This window comes from Pinus tabuliformis, chromosome J (genome assembly GCF_031772625.1).
Source record: "Pinus tabuliformis cultivar Carrire ecotype Pingquan chromosome J, CPIR1, whole genome shotgun sequence".
NCBI classification, from domain to species: Eukaryota; Viridiplantae; Streptophyta; class Pinopsida; order Pinales; family Pinaceae; genus Pinus; species Pinus tabuliformis.
Genome location: NC_142295.1, coordinates 390,679,130 through 390,698,465, shown reverse-complemented (window position 1 = coordinate 390,698,465; position 19,336 = coordinate 390,679,130). Strand labels below are relative to the sequence as shown.

Below are 19,336 nucleotides of genomic sequence, written 5' to 3'. Positions count from 1 at the left end.
GCCCATATCGCTGATGCCACAGAGTGCTGATGGGAGAAACACGCGCTGCTAGAGCCACTTCTGGAGAATCACCAATGTCAAGAAGCCTATATAGACCATGATCCTCTAGGCCAACAACAACTGTAAGACTAGTCTCCCTGTCGATAATGGAGCACTTGTGCACATTGAACACTACATCAAGCTGAGGAGAGTTCCTCATAATCTGGCTGATAGACAACAGATTAATTTCCATACCAGGAACATAGTACGCATTCAAGAAGATGAGTGTGCGCCTACTAGACTGGATTTGAATTGTACCTCTGCCAACCATTGTGTACTTTTCACCTTCGCTGAATACCACAGAATCACTGAAAGGTGAGAAGTCAATAAACCAGTCACGCCTGTGAGAGAAATGGCGTGATGCACCAGAGTCAATGTACCATGCAGAAGACGGGACATGATCTGAAGACCTTTTAGCCATAAAGGCGTAAAAGGCAGATTCTGTCTGCTCGGAATGTTCTGCAACATTCGCTGTCTGATGGGGCCCTCCCTGTTTCTTCTGTTCAGAAGCAATGCTCTGTCGGCAATCTTTCTTCATGTGGCCGAACTCGTGACAGTGATTACACAGCACATTTTTCTTTCTAGCAGGATCAAAAGGCTGAGAAGAACCTTTCTGCTGAAAGCACTGAGAGGACTGATATTTGGCAGTAAAAGCATTTTCTGAGGACGCTGATGAAGCACCACTACCAAACTGTTGTTTCCAACGATGCTGCTGCATGAGTTTGGTGCATAACTTCGGAAACTTTAGATCAACATTAGTGGAGGTAATGTTGAGTGTTTCTATTAAGTGCTCATAAGATTGTGGTAGACTTTTCAGAGTGATGACTACCATATCTTCTTCCTCCATGGTCCGACCAATGGCTTCGAGCTGATCTCGAATGTCTTTAATCCTGTTAAGATGTTCCTGTAAAGACATATGTTCGTCCATCATGATGGAGAACAAATGATTCTTGAGAAAGAAAGCTTTGCTCTTGTCGGATGTCTCATGCAATTCCTTCAGATGTTGCCAAATTTCAGCAGTTGTTTTGCCGGAAGGAATCTGTGATAACTGATCATCAGTGACAGAAAGTTTGAGAAGCATAATAGCCTCTCGATTTTGATCATCAAACTTATCTTGATCGGTACCAGCTATACTAGGGCGGAGCTCTTTGGCCAAAACAAGCTGGTCAAGACGCCTATATTCAAAAATGGTCAACATTCTCTGTTTCCAGATGTTATAATTGGTGCCATTAAGGCGTTGACTGCCTTTCAACATCAGATTGGTTAGCGAAGCCATCTGCACTTTTCCTAAGACACAGAAAATAGCAAAGAAATCTGGCATGAATTTTAATGCAGATGCTGGCTGATCCGGACAGAATCTGACAGGTGCTCCCCTGCTGGAAGATGTAGAATTCTGCGTACCCTGACCTTTGCCTCAGCAAGACTCCGCTGACCTCCTGAAAAAAAAAATCTGCTGTTTCCAGTAACCCCTCAGTTGGGATCCACTGTCACAAAGTGACCCAAAAGGAATCTGCTGCCTCTATTAGCCTCTAATCTCCAAGGCTGCCATAGTGCTTGCCATAAATAAGGACGTTGCCACAGATTGATTTGCAGAGGTAAACCGTCCAAGTACTCTTTGTCTTGTTTTGACTTCACTTTATCCTGAATAGCTAGCAAATATCGAGTTGTAAGAAAATGGCAAAAATCTGAGAAATTACAAATAGTGACAACGCAGGCCAATATTGCGTTAGGTTTTGTCCTTCAAAAGTTGATCACTTGCAGAAATCAAAATGGCTTAAAAAAAAATTGAATTTTGAGAAACCGAACAAAACCGATTTGATACGACTTCAGTGGTTTGTCTTCTGGATACTACGTCGATCAGCCAGACGAAATACCGATACCAAACTCGCAAAAAAAACACGTCGGGGGTTCGATTTTCTCCACACACCCGAATCGGTCAAAGGATGCCGCCAGACGGTGATCCGTTAGTTGCTCAGACTCCTGCGACAACAACAATAACAACACGCTAAAGTCACTAGAACATCGATGTTGCCTGCGTCCACCGTTGAATTAAAAATTGGTCGGGAATTAAAAAACCGAATCCGACGTCTTCCGCGGGTTTACTTAGGCAAGACTTTCGCACGGAGGATGGATCAGTCGTCGCAACAATAATGACGTCGACCTCAACCTATTGGCTTCAGATAATCGAACCTTGGCCGTAAGATGTTGAAGCCCTCACGGGAGTCGAATGCGAAACCTGCCAGAATCCCGACTTCTGCTGCCACGTCAACTCTCAGCCGGAGAGCGAATTTTGATGACGCGAAATGGGATTCAGTAGTTGGGAAATAAATGATCCGTGGGCAGCACGAACGAAAACACGCAGATTCTCGAACTTGCTTTGGCGTACAACGTTTAGACCCAGTCCACAAAAAAAACAAAGAGCCTCTCGGCGTCTGAAGACAGGTCCACGGGCTACAACAGTAGCAACAAATGGTGAATAGAGAGCATGAAATGAAACACGAATTCCAAAAAAAATTATTTCTAAGAAATACCCGAGCTCTGATACCATAAAACAGTGCAAAACACGCATATGGATTTCCAATGAATGAATTGAATTGATGAACAAAATGAAGCTCAATAATAATACAGAGATATTTACAGTAATAGAAACATCAAGTTTCTATTAGGAAATAGAAACAACCAGTTTCATCTAAGAAACTGCTAAAAAGATAAAAATAGCAATAGCTAATAAGGATGAGCATTAAACACTAAATAGTATTATTCTAATATGTGCAATGTACCAATCCATTTATAATCATGGTCCTTCATCTGAACAATATCATGCATCACGATTCAAGAGGTTCAATGTGTGAACCAAACACCCTAAGCAAATTATGTTAGGGTACATATCCTTGATGATTTCACTTGCTACCTTACAATTAGTTGCATTATCAGTGATGACTTGAATACATTGTATGATCCACTCTTTTGAATGGTTTTAATTAAGGGTTTGCAATATTAATATGAGCATTATAATGATTTGAGTAGTCATAGGTTGAAAGGAAGATTGTACTGCTCAATGTTGCATGAAGCGGAAGCGTTTTTTGGAAGCGGGGACGCCGAAGCGTCATTTTCCAAAAATCTAGGAAGCGAAGCGTCCGCGGAAGCGTCTGCTATATATATATATATATTTTTTTTTTTTTGCATTTATACTCAAAACAAACATCCCAAATACCAAACTAATTGTAGAAGACATGAAAACATGCATATTTTTGCATAAATCAAGATAGATTTAACATCCATTGTACATTAATGATCTAGAATCTAGATTCTTCTCCTCTTGTCTAGCCTTTGCCTCTACCTCGATTGTCTAGGGATATTAGTCAACATTGCCCAATTTTGATCAAACTACCTAATTCAAGACTTAAAATATGGTAGAAAAAGCTTAACATGTTTGATCGATGATTTTGACTTGATTGAAAGGTAATTTTTTGCTAAGGGCGTGCCGCGTGACAAAGGAGTTCAACAATTAACACCACCAACACTAGGGTACATATAGGGCTTGGTGCTCTTGATTAAATGCTAATCGCATACCTTCATACTTGATATAATCTAATGAAATGCCACAATCCCATTGATCCTGAATTCCTGAAAACTGTTAAGTCTGCTGAATTTTGAATAGGTTATGAAATTCTATTTTCTCCATATGAAGTCCAATGAGGCTGGAACCACTCTTAAACATCTTGAGTCATTTCATGGTAATGTTAAAAATTTAAGTAAAAGGATGAAAATGAAAAATAAAGGAGAATGTCACTTTTACTTTAAGAATTTAACATTACCATGAGGGAGCATCTGCTATATTTATATTTTTTTTTTGCCTTCATTCGTCACCCTAACCCAAGGTGGACCCACCCCCAACAAGCAAACTCACCTAAAATTAAAAAAAAAATTGAAAAAAAAAGATTTTCTAAACGCTTTTCTGGAAGCGTACGGAAGCGTACGCTTCCTCCTCCGAAGCGCCACGCTTCCAACGCCCGAAGCACCGTACGAAGCGCGCTTCGGCGCTTCCATACAACGCTTCCAAATTTCCAGGAAGCGGCTAAAAAAGCTGAAGCGATGCTTCCGAATTCGGAAGCGCCGCTTTCGGCCAAGCTTCCTAGGCGCTTCCATACGGGACGTGCTTCGGGGCTTGGAACCGTGGGGGGGGGGGCGCTTCGTGCAACACTGGTACCGCTAGTAGACACACCACGAATATTTATTAATGGCACACCTTTAACATTTGTCCAACTATCAAATACAATAGGTACCCCATATTTGTTCCAATCATTTGTAAATTGTTCCAAAGCACTATGGAGTTTGGCGCTTTCCTTGTCAAGCCCCATGTTTGTAGTTTTGTCATATCAAAGGTTCTTGTATCCCTTAGGGGCACCATTGATGGCTTGTACCATTTCATGTCAATAGGGCGAGTGAAGAACATTCAATGGTATGCCACATACCTAGAGAAACCTAATTTTTTTTTTTTGCTTGAGAACAATTTACAAATGATTTGAACAAATATGGGCAGGTGCTCTTGCACATGCCCAAATGTCTAGGTGTGCAAAAGTTGCCCAAAGCATCCTTAGACACTTTCTCCAACATGAACAAATTCTTTTTGTAACTTAGCCTCAGTCAAGCTTAGGAAAAACACATAATTATTATGTTGGCTTATTGAGCTAAAGTAAACTAAAGAAAATAAAGTAAATTACTTATTATGCTTTAATCTCAGCTCCTGATCTCAAGTGACGCAAGATCTAATCTCAACCGTCAATCAGTTTGGAGATTAGGGCTAGGGATTTAACTCAATGTGAAGTTATAAAAACAAGGCTAGAGATAAGGAGAAGACACCATACAACAACACAAGATTGAGAGGAATCTCAGTGAGTGTGCTGGGTCTGAGGAAGGGGCAGCAAGGAGATGTAGGTTAGCCAAGGAGGGCTTGATCAGTTAGATGATGATCAGATCCAATGTTGTATGCATTTCCTCAGCTGGGCCATTTTCCCAGGAGGGAGCCCATGTAAGTTTTGAAGAATTTAATGAAGAACTCTGATTGGGTAGAATCTCTGTCATTTTTTTGTCACGATTGAGATTTGTAAATTTGCTTAGGTTGAATCTTTGTGTTATTGAGCCTAGCTGTACATTTAATTGGTAGATTATTAATTTGCTAGGAATTAAGTGTTGGGTGCTAGGTTTGCAAGGATTCTAACACCCTGGCTAACCCTGAAAAGTTTTGCATCCATGTCGTCCCTTACAACCTTGGTTTAGGAAATTTGATATTGTTGTATGCCATGAATGCATAAGAAAGAATTGACTAGTATGGGTGAATGGGGATCAACCCCTATATGTTCTTTGTGAACTTGAGGTTTGATTCTTACATTCAAACCTTGATTTTTTTGGATTTGTTTTATGAGGCCTCCTCTTCCTTGTATTTATTTTTATCTTTCATAGCACATGCTCACAAGTTTTAGTCTCTTATAGTGTTACCTTCATTCCAAGGCATAATCCCTTTCTCACTCAAGTACATGAACCTATGTATGTTGCATGACAATGGTAGTATATAAATTTTGTTGTTTGACCCTTTTTTTGTTGATGTTTGTAATCGAAGAAGAACTTTCACACAGGTGCAGTGTAGGATGTGTGGAAATTGTCAAAAAAGGTCCTTTTTATTTTGTAATTCACCTTAATTAATGCCATTTATTGAAGTGAAAAGTCTTTTATTTGTGAATTGATTAATGTCTAATAAAATGTAAAGTATTTACTTTAGTCATTTAGATGTAATCTCCACTGTTGATTGGAATTTAATTTCAATCTCATGGAGAGATTAGGGTTATGGGATTTGGTCCTCAACTCAATGTTATACAAGAAAGAGAAAGTGAAAGGAAAAGACATAAAGTGTGTTTGAAAAACACAAGTGGGAGAGTCATAAAGGGTTTTCACTCAGCATGCAAGTCCAAAGGAGAAAAGAGGAAACCATGTGAGCAACAAAAGGAGATTAACCCAATGCTCAGAAATTGAAGAGGCCATACATAGTAGGTGTAGAGACAACTTTAGGAGGCCATAAAAGTTTATAGGAAAAATTTGAAATGGTACTTTGATATCTAACAATGGAGATGGAAGGCTCCTTAAATAACAGATTACAAATTATGTTTCTATAAGAGAAATAGAAACAATCGTTAACTGAACTAAACTAAGAAACAGGGAGAGTTTCTAAAATACATAATGATTTTTCTATAAGAGAAACAATTGCGAATTGAACTAAACTAAGAAACAGGGAAAGTTTCTTAAATACACAAATGACCATTAAATATGACAATAATTACATTACTACCCTCCCTTAATGGTTATTCTATTAACTACACCAAGTTGCCCCCTAAATTTTACAAACTTGTCTGGGCTCAGAGACTTGGTTAGAATATGCATTCTGGTCCTCAATTGGAACATACTGCAGGATCAGAGTGCCATCTTCAACAAGCTGTTGGATGAAATGACAATGCAATTCTACATGTTTGGTACGTTCGTGGAAGACTGGATTCTTGGCCAGTTTTAGCACCCCTTGGTTATCACAAAACAAGGGTGAAGGCCTTGCTTGAGACATTTTCATGTCAAAACGCATCCTATGTAGCCATACTGCCTTGCATGCTGCTTTAACAGTTCCCTGATACTCTGCTTCTGTCGAGGAAAGAGCTACCTCCTGCTGCTTCTTACTGGTCCATGTGACTGCACCCGTACCAAGACTGAAGACATACCCATAAGTAGACTTCCTATCATCAACAAAACCTACCCAATCTGAGTTTGTAAAACGAATTAGTCGAGGATCTTTGCTTCTGCTGTACAAAATGCTAAAGTCAGGTGGCCCTTTCACATATGTCAGTACACGTTTCGCTGCAACCCAATGTTCTGCTTTAGGGCTGTCATGAAACGGGATATGTAGCTCACAACATAGCTAAGATCAGGTCTGGTCGCTGTAAGATAGATGACTAGTTGCCGAAATGTGGATTCATTCACCACCGATGAATCTAATTTGGCTGATAGTTTTGTTCCCTTCTCCACAGGTGTAGAGGAAGGTTTGCAATCTGTCATCTTGAACTTATCCAACAATCTCTTGGCATACTTCGATTGAGGAATGAAAATTCTGCCACCTGTTTGCCAAACCTTTATGTCAAGACAATAATGCAGAAGTCCCAAATTTTTCATATCAAATGCCTGACACAAATTCAGTCTGATTTGCTCAAGCAACTGTGCCCCATTACTAGTAATGATGATATCATCCACATAGATGACAAGAAGAATGATGTCATTACCAACACTCTTGACATACAAGTTAGGATTTGAAAGACTTCTTTGAAAGTCCTGTGCAACCAAGTATTGATCAATCTTGATGTACCATGCTCTAGGGGCCTGCTTTAGGCCATATAGAGAATTTACCAGTCTGCATGCTGGGTGCTCTTTACCTGCAACTTGAAGCCTTGAGGCTTTGTCATGTAGACTTCTTCCTCCAAATCACCATTGAGGAAGGCACTCTTCACGTCCATTTGATGAACTTTCCAGCCAGACTGTGCTGCAATGGCTAGAAGTAGTTGGATGGCGCTCATCTTTGTTGTAGGAGCAAAGATTTCCTCATAGAGAAGCCTTTAGCCACCAATCAAGCTTTGTAGTTATCAAGAGTTCCATCAGTTTTGTACTTCACTTTATAGACCCATTTGCAGCCAATGGGTTTTCTCTGTGGTGGAAGATCTGTTGGAAGTTTGGAACCCAAGTGTTGTTCTTCAAAAGACTATGATGCCCAGCTTCCATTTCCTTTTCCCTTCAATTCTACGTTTCACATTTGAATAATTATGGGGCTCATAAACACTCTGAATGTTAGCCATAAGAGCAAAGTTCATTGTGTTTGTCTTGCTCTTACCTCGAGATGATATACCCTCAACAAACTCATTATCTCGAACATCACCGATGAGCTTTTCCCACAACTTAGGCCAGAGAGTTGAATTTCCACGATCTTGGGTCTAGGTTAGAATCTTAAAATCTCTGACGCTACCAAACCATGAATCTCAACAAGAACTACTTTGCATAGCAGAAAACATAAAGCAGTAAATCACATATGCACAAGTATACACAATTTTTTAACAAAATTGTACAGTGATGTACAACACAACCTTCGTTATATTAAACCAAATCTAAATAATACAACAGTCTATGGTATCTTCGCTGCAGCTTCTTTGTTGTATCTTGTCATGTCGGTCCTTCGCTTCCGTACTGCTCTCTAGCTGCCCCTTAGTCCTTCAAAGGATACCACATAGAGACTCCAGGAGGGCTGCCATCTAACACTGCTGCAAGTCACTTCTGCTGCATGTACACGGGCTGATCTACTCTGCTCTCTAGGCTGGCCAATCCTTAAGCTCCAATCTGCCAATCTAGCAGTCACTTTTGTCCATCAAAGTGCTGCACATTAGGCGCCAAACTTCACCCAACCTTCAGATATCTTCGTCACTTCAAGACTGCTTGTCTAGGGCTACTTTGGGTAGCCAACACGCTGCCCTCCACCAGATCAATGGCACCCAATCCAATTACTGCAAAATCTGCTCCTAGTTGGGGTTTCTTCACACCCAAGACAACCACAACAATTGGCTCCCACAGGCTGCAAGTCAAATCGATCCAAAACTGGTCAAAGCAATGACTGAACACAGGAAAAAATTGCTGCTCCAAGTCTGTTAAGACAGCTGTCCCTGGTTGGGACACTTGCACGCTGCAATAGCCCTCAATCCACCACTCGAACAGCCCTTGGTTCACTGCGGCCTCGTCAAGGATGGGTCCTCCAACTGTGTGCTGCTCTTCTGGGCACTTTTCAGCCCCAAAACATCGCATGCTGCCCCTGTTTAGAAGTCATCTGGACTCTGGAGTAAATCATATGGATGCATGGTATGAAATCATCTGGATGCTAATTTAGGTTGTCTTAAAGGAAATTTGGTGGTACAATGTTATTCCTAGGAGATTCCACAAGTTCTGGTTCGGAATCATCAGAATCCCTCCCGTCACGTGGAGCTAATGGAAGCTTCTGCCTAATATTCAAATCTTTTGTCCGCAGAGGCTGATCTCCAGGACGCTGGATGCAAGAAGAGAGAAGAAAGGGCCCACCTTCTTCATCAAAAACCACATCTCTACTGGATGCGAGATGATCAGTGTCCAAATCAATTGACTGATAGGCCTTATGATTGTCACTATAGCCTATAAGCATAAGCTTCTGACTTTTGGAATCCAATTTCGTCCTCTATGCATCTGGAATCCAAACATATAGAGTTGAATTAAAAAGTTTGAGGTGGCTGATTTTTGGTTTCCTCCCTGACTGTGCTTCCTTGATAGTCATCTTCTTGACGGTGTGTTGGAGACCGATTTAGAAGGTACACTGCATTATATCCTGTTTTAGCCGAAAACTTATTAGGAACATTTTTGTTCTCCAACATTCAACAAGCCATTTCCGTAATGGTACGGTTCCTCCGCTCAATGCCATTCTGCTGAGGGGTATAGGGTGTGGTAAGCTGACGCTTGATACCATGTTTAGCACAAAAATTCGTGAATTCACTGGAACATAATTCACCCCCATAATCTGACCTAAGAGTTATGATTTGATATCCTGACTCTCTTTCAACTAATGCTTTAAACTTCTAGAATTCATTAAACACATTTGATTTTGCCTTTAGGAAAACACCCACATTTTCATACTGAAATTATCAACAAATAGAAGAAAATACCTAGCACGAATGACTGATGCAATATTCATTGGTCCATAAACATCTGCATGAACCAACTGCAAGACCTTGAATTTTTTCTAAGCTTGTTTGTCTGAGAATGGAGTTCAATGTTGCTTCCCTGCTTGGCAAGCTCCGCACACACAGTATGTCTGCTGTTGAATCTCAGGCAAGCACTCTACCATATTCTCCTGAGCCAATGCAGAAAGATATGATAGGTTGAGATGCCAATACTGCTGATGCCAAAGAGTGTTTATGGATGAACTCTTTGCAGCCATTTGCAAGTTCCTCAGACTCTCTAGTGTCCATCAATCTATACAATCTGTGATCTTCGAGGCCAATTGCAATTGTTTTCTTGGACTCATTGTCAACAATGTGGCATGTGTTCGCTGAAAACGACATCCAACTCCGGACAGTGTTGCATAATCAGACTAATAGAGAGCAGATTGAGCACTGTGCTTGGAACCTAGTATACATTGAGAAATATGATATTTCTCCCACTAGAGGTGATCTGAATGTTGCCCTTACCAACAATTGTATACTCTTCACCTCTGCTGAAGATCACTAATTCGGAGCAAGCCTTGTACGCCGTGAACCAATCTCTCCTGTGTGTAAAATGCCGAGAAGCTCTAGAATCAATGTACCAAACATATGACTTGGCATTATCTACTGGTCTGTTGGCCATAAAGGCATAAAAGGCAGATTCCTTTTGCTGAGTATGCTTTGCAAAGATCGACCTTTTGTTGAGACCCTCCATGGTTGGATTTCTCATCAACCAACTGTTTTCTGCAGTGTTTCTTCATATGACCAAGCTTACAACAATAATGACATGTGATAGCCTTCTTGGAACTCTTCTCAGATTTGCCTTGTCCTCAAACTCCTGCTCAGTATGCTCTGCAACATGGGCCTTTTGATGAGACCCTCCCTAGTTGGATTTCTCACCAGCCAACCATTTTCTGCAGTGTTTCTTCATATGACTGAGCTTGCCACAATAATGACAAGTGATAGCCTTCTTGGCACTCTCAGATTTGCCTTTTCCTTTTTGCTGAAAGGACTTGCCTTTGCCTTTGCCTTTGGCAGTAAACGCTTGTTCAATAGTGGTTTTCTTGCTGTTGCCCCCAAATTGTTGCTTCCACCTGTCTTGCTGTAGAAGCTTGTTGCATAGCTCATCAAACTTCAAGTCAACACTGATGGGCATAATGTTGAGAGTTTTGATGAAGTGCTCGTAGGATCGTGGTAAGCTTTTCAGCGTGATGACCACCATATACTCCTCTTCCATCTTACGACTAATGGTCTCTATTTGATTGCAAATATCCTTGATCTTCATGAGATTCTCTTGCAGGGATATCTTGTTGTCCATCATGATTCAAAACAACATATTCTTCAAAAAGAATGCTCTGCCTTTGTCTGACATTTCATGGAGATTCTTCAGATGTGTCGAAATCTTTGCAGCTGTCTTGCTAAACAACACTTCTGGAAGGATTTCATCGGTGACTGATAACTTGATGAACATTACTTTTTCCCGACTTCACTCTTTGAACTTGTCCTGGTCTTTTCCCTGTCACCGTAGGATGAGCAGTTTTACATAAAATGATTTGATCCAAGCACTGGTACTAAAAAATTGTGAGCATGCATTGTTTCCATGTGTTGTAATTCTTGCCATTAAAGCATTGATTGCTTTTCAACATGATGTTGGTCAATGGCATCCCTCTCGTTTTCCATTGCATGAAAAATGAGGTCAAACTCCAACAACGAACTTCAAAAGAAGTCTGTTTTTCTGGAAAAAGTCAGTCAAAACCCGTGTGGCACAGATCTTGAGGCACTTGAAAAAGCACGATCTTGCAGAGTGCAGCTCGCAGCACAAACTATAGCCACAAATCGATAGCAACCACAAATTTTTTTATTTTGAAAATTCCGCAAAAAAAAAAAACCAGCTCTGATACCATGAAATGGTATTTCAATATATAACAATGGAGACCGAAGGCTCCTTAATGATGTTTCTATAAGAGAAATAAAAACAATCGTAAACTGAAGTTTGAACTAAACTAAGAAACAGGGAACGTTTCTAAAATACATAATGATGTTTCTATAAGAGAAACAATCACATAATGATGTTTCTATAAGAGAAACAATCGTGAATTGAACTAAACTATGAAACTAGGAAAGTTCCTAAATACATAAATGACCGTTAAATATGACAATAATTACATTAATAAAATTATAGCAGCAACAGGAGGGCTTGTACAGCAGGTTTTGGCAAGGCTGTATAGGCTATATGATGCACCAGAACAGCTAGGTTTTGTTGTAATTTTTTGTTAGAAAAAGTGTACAAAGGGCAAGTGTTCCCAGGGCTTGGTGCCTAGCCTAGGAAAAAGTGTCTAACATGACCCCCTTGACTTAACTCTATGAGAATTAAAGTTAAAGTGACTTTATAATACATAAAGTCATAAAGTGACTTTTTGATTTAATTAATGAAAAGGGGACTTAGGGGATAAAGGGACTTATGGGTCAATAAGATGCTAGATCCCGACCTTTGATCCCATTGGCTAGGATCTAATCTCAGCCATTGGATCTTAGGGTCAGGTTTCTCTTCTGTATGAGTGAAAAAGGAAGCTCAAGGGAGGAAAGGCACCATTTTGCATGCATTCTTTATGAGCTTTGGAGAACAGGAAAAAAGGAGGTTGAGAGAGCAAGTACAGCAGGAGGAGAGTAAATACAACAACAGGTACAACAAGGAGAGGGCACACATTTCTAGGCTGAGTAGAGCACTGAAATGAAGGCACCTTTCCAACATTAATTGCAGTTGTTTCAGCAAGAGTTTCGAGGGGGATTCAACACATATATTGTTGCACTCTGAGTGCAGAAATCGAGGGTTTGACTGGCTTTAATGTTGTCAGATATCATGATTTTTGAGGAAACCTGGGTGTGAAAATCAAGGCTGCTTGAACGTGAAATTTGAGGCTGCCTGAGCATGATTTTCAAGGCAGTCTGGGCAGATTTCAAGGGGATTGACAGCTCAGAAACCGAGACTGTCAGATCTGTCAGAAGAAGCGCAGAAATTGAGAAGCTGGGCATGGATTTTAAGCAGTGTCAGGCACGATTTTCAAGTGACTGACAGCATTTTTTGGCACAATTTTTGAGCAGATCTGGGCACAGAAATCATGACTGTCAGGCACCATTTGAGGAGGTAGCTACAACACGAAAATCAAGAAAATCTGAGCATAATTTCCTAAGAATTAAGTCTACGTTAATTGCTATAATAAATGCTGTAATAATTTCTCTGACAGAAATAAGAATTCTCTCACTCACTGGTTTTCCCTTCGGGGGTTTTCCTGTGTCTGTTGACCAAAATCTCTAGTGTAAAAATTTGTGTGACTGCTTATGTTTTCTCAGCAAAGGCTAAAAGGTAGAATAGGTTCATGTGTTTTAATGTTTTGTAATATTTATGTTTATGATAACAATGATCAAAACATGTGGGTTAGGTGTTAGACGTGATGTGACTACATTAATGTTGAAACTGGGTTGGGTCTAAATCAAAATTTCTACATTTTTCTTGTTTTCTTAGTGGGCTATTTTCCTGGTTTGGGAGCCCTTGTAAGCTTGGAGTGATTTTAAAGAAAAGATGAGTGAAGGGCAGAAATTTTGGTGTATGTTGGAGATTTGTTTCTTGTAGCTTTTGCTGATATTTTATCTCTAACTAAATTTTCAATAAGTGTATTTAATTCTATGAGCTGAAGAGTTCAATCTAAATTAATTTTTTAGTAAGGAAATCACAAGGAATTAATTTACTGAGGTTGCTAGAATAGAGATTTTAACATTTTCTCTTCCCCAAGCTATGCCACATACTTTCACAAGGGTGTTGAGGTCTCTTTGAGATTCTATCCATCATCACTATCAATTCCCTTATCATCATCATCCCTTTACATATCTTTTTTCTCTCCATGGTTTGTATCATCTATTTGTAGTTCTTCCTCATCATCACTGCTACTTTGATATCCCAACACCACCACCATAATAAAAAAGGAACCAAAGGGATTAAGCATAGAATTACTTTCTGCCTGCAATAGAATGACGGAGAAGGAGAAACAGGAAAGAGTAGAAGAAGAGAACATTCAACCATTCAACAAAGTAAAATATTAGTTTACAGCCCATGGATAAAGTTTAAAAGAAAACTAGAGTGGGCTTTAGAGCCTACCTCTTCAGCTCTTCGCTGGTGGCTGAATGAAACTATGGCAGCCTTCAATCTCCCTTCCAAGCTCTCACAAATTTGCTTCTCAACAACTAGCAAACAATCCACTCAAGGCTAGCAATGATGAGTGAAATGAGAAATAAAGTGAGGGTAAATGGAGTGAGTGAGTGTTTTAATCCACTGAGGAACCTAGCCATGCCTATATCAAGATTTTGGAACCTTGTCTTGGTTTTGAGCCTTGACAAGAAAAAAAGCCTCTCTTGGGAGCATCCATGGAACGTTTTTAAGATCCCAAGAGTGCTCAGAGAGAGGCACTCATTGAATGATAGGGAACATCTTTTTCTTGTAAGGGAGTACAATTCCAAATAATGACTCCTCCAAACGAGAGCATGCTCCCTAGGGTGATTCTTGAATACTCCCTTTGGAAGCAAAATTTTTGTGGGGGGTGGGGGCTAGGAACGGCGTATTATGCGCCATTGCAGTGTAGCTTTGGATACTTATGGTTATACCCTCTTAACAATTGAACCAATGTTTTGTTAATAACTTCAATTTACACATGATTAAATGTTGTTGAATGGTTCAACTTTCTATCCATTTATTTTTCCAAAATGTTGTCCAAGTTTTGCCCAAAATATTGAATCTTGATTAGAGATAGTTGAGCGAGGTAGCCCAAAATGTACACATACATTTGAAAAGAACAATTCAATTGCTTCATGTTCTTTACTAGTCTTCTTACAAGGTATAATGTTAAATTTTAGGTATGTTCTATGCTTAGAGAAATTTATTTCAATTTTCACAGTTAGCTCAATATCTTTTCTAGATTAGCAATCACATCAACATTAAAGTAAACTGCAGATAGAACATAAGCATAAATTGCAGAAGACAAGCCAAGACAAGAGGACACAAGATGTGGCTCTAGCCAGGGACAAACCCCACTGTGGGAAAACCCTTGATCAATTCTTCTTATATGTTCTTCAATAGTTCAACAGAGAGAGAGAGAGTATGTTTACAACAGAAGTCAACACTTTGACTTATCTAGATAAGAGCATAGATCATCTCTAAGAAGATGATACATGAGATCAGTTGAAGACATGCTGCTTCAATTGATTCTCCAAGGTGACTCCTTCACCTATCGTTGTGCTGCATTTTGTCATCATGCTACACCTCACCGTGCTGCACCATGCTGCATCTCATCATGCTTCATTAATCATCACTGTACCCATCATTGTACTGCATTATGTGCCATTGCTGCACCATTTTGCCATACTGACCTATGTGCTGGCTGCATCTTACTTGTTTGTTGTCCCTAGCTTGCTTGTTGTCCCTAACATGCTTGTTGTCCTTTGCATGGTTGTTGTTGCATGCTAGCTGTAACATTGCATGCTTGGTGTATTTGCTGCTAAATACCATACAACTGTCCCAATGTTAGTTAGTTGCCCTTTGCATGTTGCTCTCCTTCGGAGACAGATGCTTTGGTTGTTCCGGCAGTGCCGGAAATTCTGGCTGTTCTCGACAGTTCCGGCTTCTGCCCTCTGCGTCAACTTTCCCACTTGTTTCGGCAGTTCCCGACAGTTTCGACAATTCTCGCTGTTCCTGGCAATTCCGGGGGTTCTCGGCAATTCCGGCTGTTCCTGACAGTTCCGGTTTCTGTCCTCTGTGTCAGCTTTCCCGCCTATTCTGGCAGTTCCTAGCAGTTCCGACAGTTTTGGAAATTCTGGCTGTTCTCGGCAGTTCCGGCAATTCTGGCTTTTCCCCGCAGTTCCGGCTTCTGCCCTCTGCGTCAGCTTTCCCGACAATTTCGGCTGTTCCCGACAGTTCCAGCTATTCCTGGCAGTTCCGACAGTTTCGATAGTCTCGACAATTCCGACAGTTCTTGGCAGTTCCAACAATTCCGACAATTTCCGGCAGTTCCGACAGTTCTAGCTTTTCCCGTTAGTTTTGGCTATTCCCGACAGTTTCGACAGTTCCGACAATTTTGGCTATTCTCGGCAGTTCCGGCTTTTTTGGCTGTTTCAACTTTTGCCCTTTGGATTAGGGCAATGTTATCCCTTAGGATCTCTCCTCCTACTAAAACCCAAAGACAAGTAGAGAGGAAGAGATCCCAAGTGTGTTGAAATGACTTGAAGGCCACCTCTATTTATACGAAAACGTTGAGCACAAGTGGGGTTTATTTGGTTGCTCGCTGACCTTGACGAATTGTCCCACAACACAAATAAATTCATATCTCCATGAATACTTATCGGAATCGGATGATCTTTAGATCAATTCTACACCTCTCGATGAGAGGGATCCAAGAAAAATATCAACTTCCATTAATAAGATGACCCACATGGAGTTTGGCCCTAGTTGCCAATTTTAACATATAAGCACATGCATCTTGTTGAACTGGTCCATAAACATGACCAATGATCATGGCCCCACCTAGTCATTAGCAAACTTCCAACAAAATCCAGGGAGATACTCTCCCATGGTCTATTGGGCACTAACAATTGCATATGCAAACCCAACCTCCTATTGCTAGGTTTAATAATGCTACAAATAACACAACCACAAATATGCTTGAAATATTATGTGATGTGAAGCTTGTCCAACTTGTACAATAATTCCAATATTTCCTCTTGAAGATGGTATTCACTCTCTTATAGCACAATTATTGTCTTATTCTTTAGTTGTTTATAGATGTCTCCAAAAATAACAACATTCACATATTTATCCCTATTGGGCATTGAGAGTTGCATGTACAAACACAACTTCCTATTGCTAGGTTTACTAATGCTACAAAGAACACAACTACAAATATACTTGGAAACTTGTGTGATCCGAAGCTTGCCCAACTTGTACAATAATTCATCTTGAAAATGGTATTCATTCTCTTCCATCCCGATTATGTTTTATTCTTCAACTGTATATACATATCTCCAAAATCAACATCATTCACGTACCCATCCCCAAAAACTTTGTGGGTGAATGGTGCAAGTTGTATTATCATTCCCACGTTTATTATCTTCTTCCTTAGTGGTCTGGATAACATGTCCATGATTTTTTTAATTGTTCCTTTCTTACATTTTATTATAAGATGGAATTGTTGTAGAAATCTGACCGACTCACAATGCCTTGCTTCTTAAAACCTTTTATGACTTAACAAGTATTCTAGAGGTTGGTGTTAATCATGAATCAAGATTTCCTTATCTAGTAGATAATGCGTCCACTTCTTCACAACATGCACTAATGCATAGAGCTCTTAATCATGTATGGGATATTTCAAAATTGCTTTATGAAAATATTGAGTGAAAACATACATTTCTTGGTCCTTCACCAATACAACTCCCATGGCATTATCTACTTGCACCATTTTAATCCTATATGGATGTTGCAAGTTAAGAATCATGAAGACCAATGCTTGATTGATCTCCTTTTACAATCTTCAAAAAATGTTTGTTGATTCCCCCCCACCCGCTAAAACTCTTCACAGTTATTGTCACAATGTGGAGTGGTGCAGTGATTGTTGAAAATGTTCTTGAATATTTGGGGTACTCTGACAAAGCTTCTTATTGTGTCACATTGGTAGAGCGTCCTAGGTGTTGATGGCCTTGATCTTTGTTGGATGGATCTTTACCTTACCTCCACCAATCACATGCCCAAGGTAAATAAATGTTTTTTTTAATAGACTCAAATTTCTTGAGATTTGTTAACAACTCACATTTCCTAAATCTTTCAAATACTTCATTTAGATGTGAGCTACACTTTTCCCAAGTAGATCTAAACATCAAAATATTTTACAAATACACTATAAAAGAATCTAAGGATGGACACAACACATCATTCATCAGACACCTAAATGTAGTTAGTGCATTGCATAAACCAAAATGTATAGTTAACAATTTATAAAGTCCTCCTTGTCTTTTAAAATATCTCTGCCAAGTGTCTTCTTCACTTGGTGATAATTTGATTTGAAGTCTAATTTGGTGAAATGCCTTTTTTGCTATAGCTTGTCGAGCAAGTCTTATCTATCTGGGGCATTAGATAAGGATTCTTGAGGGTGATCTCATTAAGAGCTCAATAACCCATACAAAACCTCCAAATTTCATCATTCTTAGGCACAATAATAATTGGTAACACACAAGTTGAAGTGCTTGACCGTATGACTCCTTACTTTAATAACTAGTGAAGTGCTTGACCATATGACTCCATACTCTTGTAGCTAGTGAAGTGCTTGATCATGACTCCTTACTCCAATAATTGCTACAACAATCTTTTGTCTTCATTTGCTTCCAAAATAGATTCTTTGCACAATCTAATGGTAGGCCATGGAGATTCTGATAACAACTAAATTGTTTTTAACCTTTGTTATTGGTGGCACTTCGTTGGGTTTTTGAAACACTTCTTTAGTGTTCTAATCATTACTTTTGTGGCCAATCCCAACCTTGCAAGGATGCTTCAATCTCTATTTTTCATTCTTCTATTGATTCTCCCTCAAGAACAACACAAACTTCTTGTTTGTGGTTATCAACCTTTAAGCTTGGTGTGTAGGAATTAGTGAGAACTTTGATTTTTCTCTATGAGCATGAATGACTAATGTTTGTGCATCCTTGACCAAGTGTATTGGTTTGCCCCTCATGCGAATACATCTGTCATGTACATATGGGGGCATCCAAGTATAACTCCACATATTGTTGAGTTTTCTACAAGGTGAGCGGTGTCAAACAATTTTTTGATTTGGTAATCACTACCTAATGATCTTCAATCAATTTATCTCATGCCACTGATATTATTGAGCAATTATACATAGAAAATATCAATAGTAAACCTGGTGGAAACAGTAAGGATCATAAAAAGACAACCATGCATAATAGAGACAATATTTTTACCGTGGGAGAGCCGACCTTGGGAGAAAAAGCCAACAACTTTTCTTTTAGGAGAAATTATTCTTCAACAAGGTTTACAAATCTAATTTGTCTGGAAATTTGTGCCAAGTACAAATCCAAATACTAGTCAAAACTTGGTCAAACCAGCCAAAATGCTTAGAGTCAACATTGGTCAAACAATCAACTTGTAGTCAAATTCTAGCCCTGCAGCTCTTGTGGTCCACTGCAGTCGAATTCTTGCACACGTGCCACCCTCTTGTAGCTCGGTCAACTTTGCCCAAAATAGTTCAGTCAACTCGGGTCAAACTTGGTCAAACAGAGAGAGAAACAACTCGATCAAAACAATGAACTTGTCCTCCTTTTCTCCACATGTGCGGTGGTCCAAGAGACCTCAAAAAGATGAAGAAGAAATTCACTTTGTTGGTTGGAGAAAATGAGATGTCACATCATCTATATATACTAGTCGAATGGGGGTAAATTAACCC

General features: G+C 39.7%; 1 protein-coding gene across 1 annotated transcript in view; it reads left to right on the top strand.

The window, feature by feature from the left end:
• LOC149227418 (putative protein phosphatase 2C 59) overlaps window positions 1–19,336 on the top strand; it is a 124,369-nt gene that overhangs the window by 63,032 nt on the left and 42,001 nt on the right. The gene's annotated exons all lie outside the window — the stretch shown is intronic.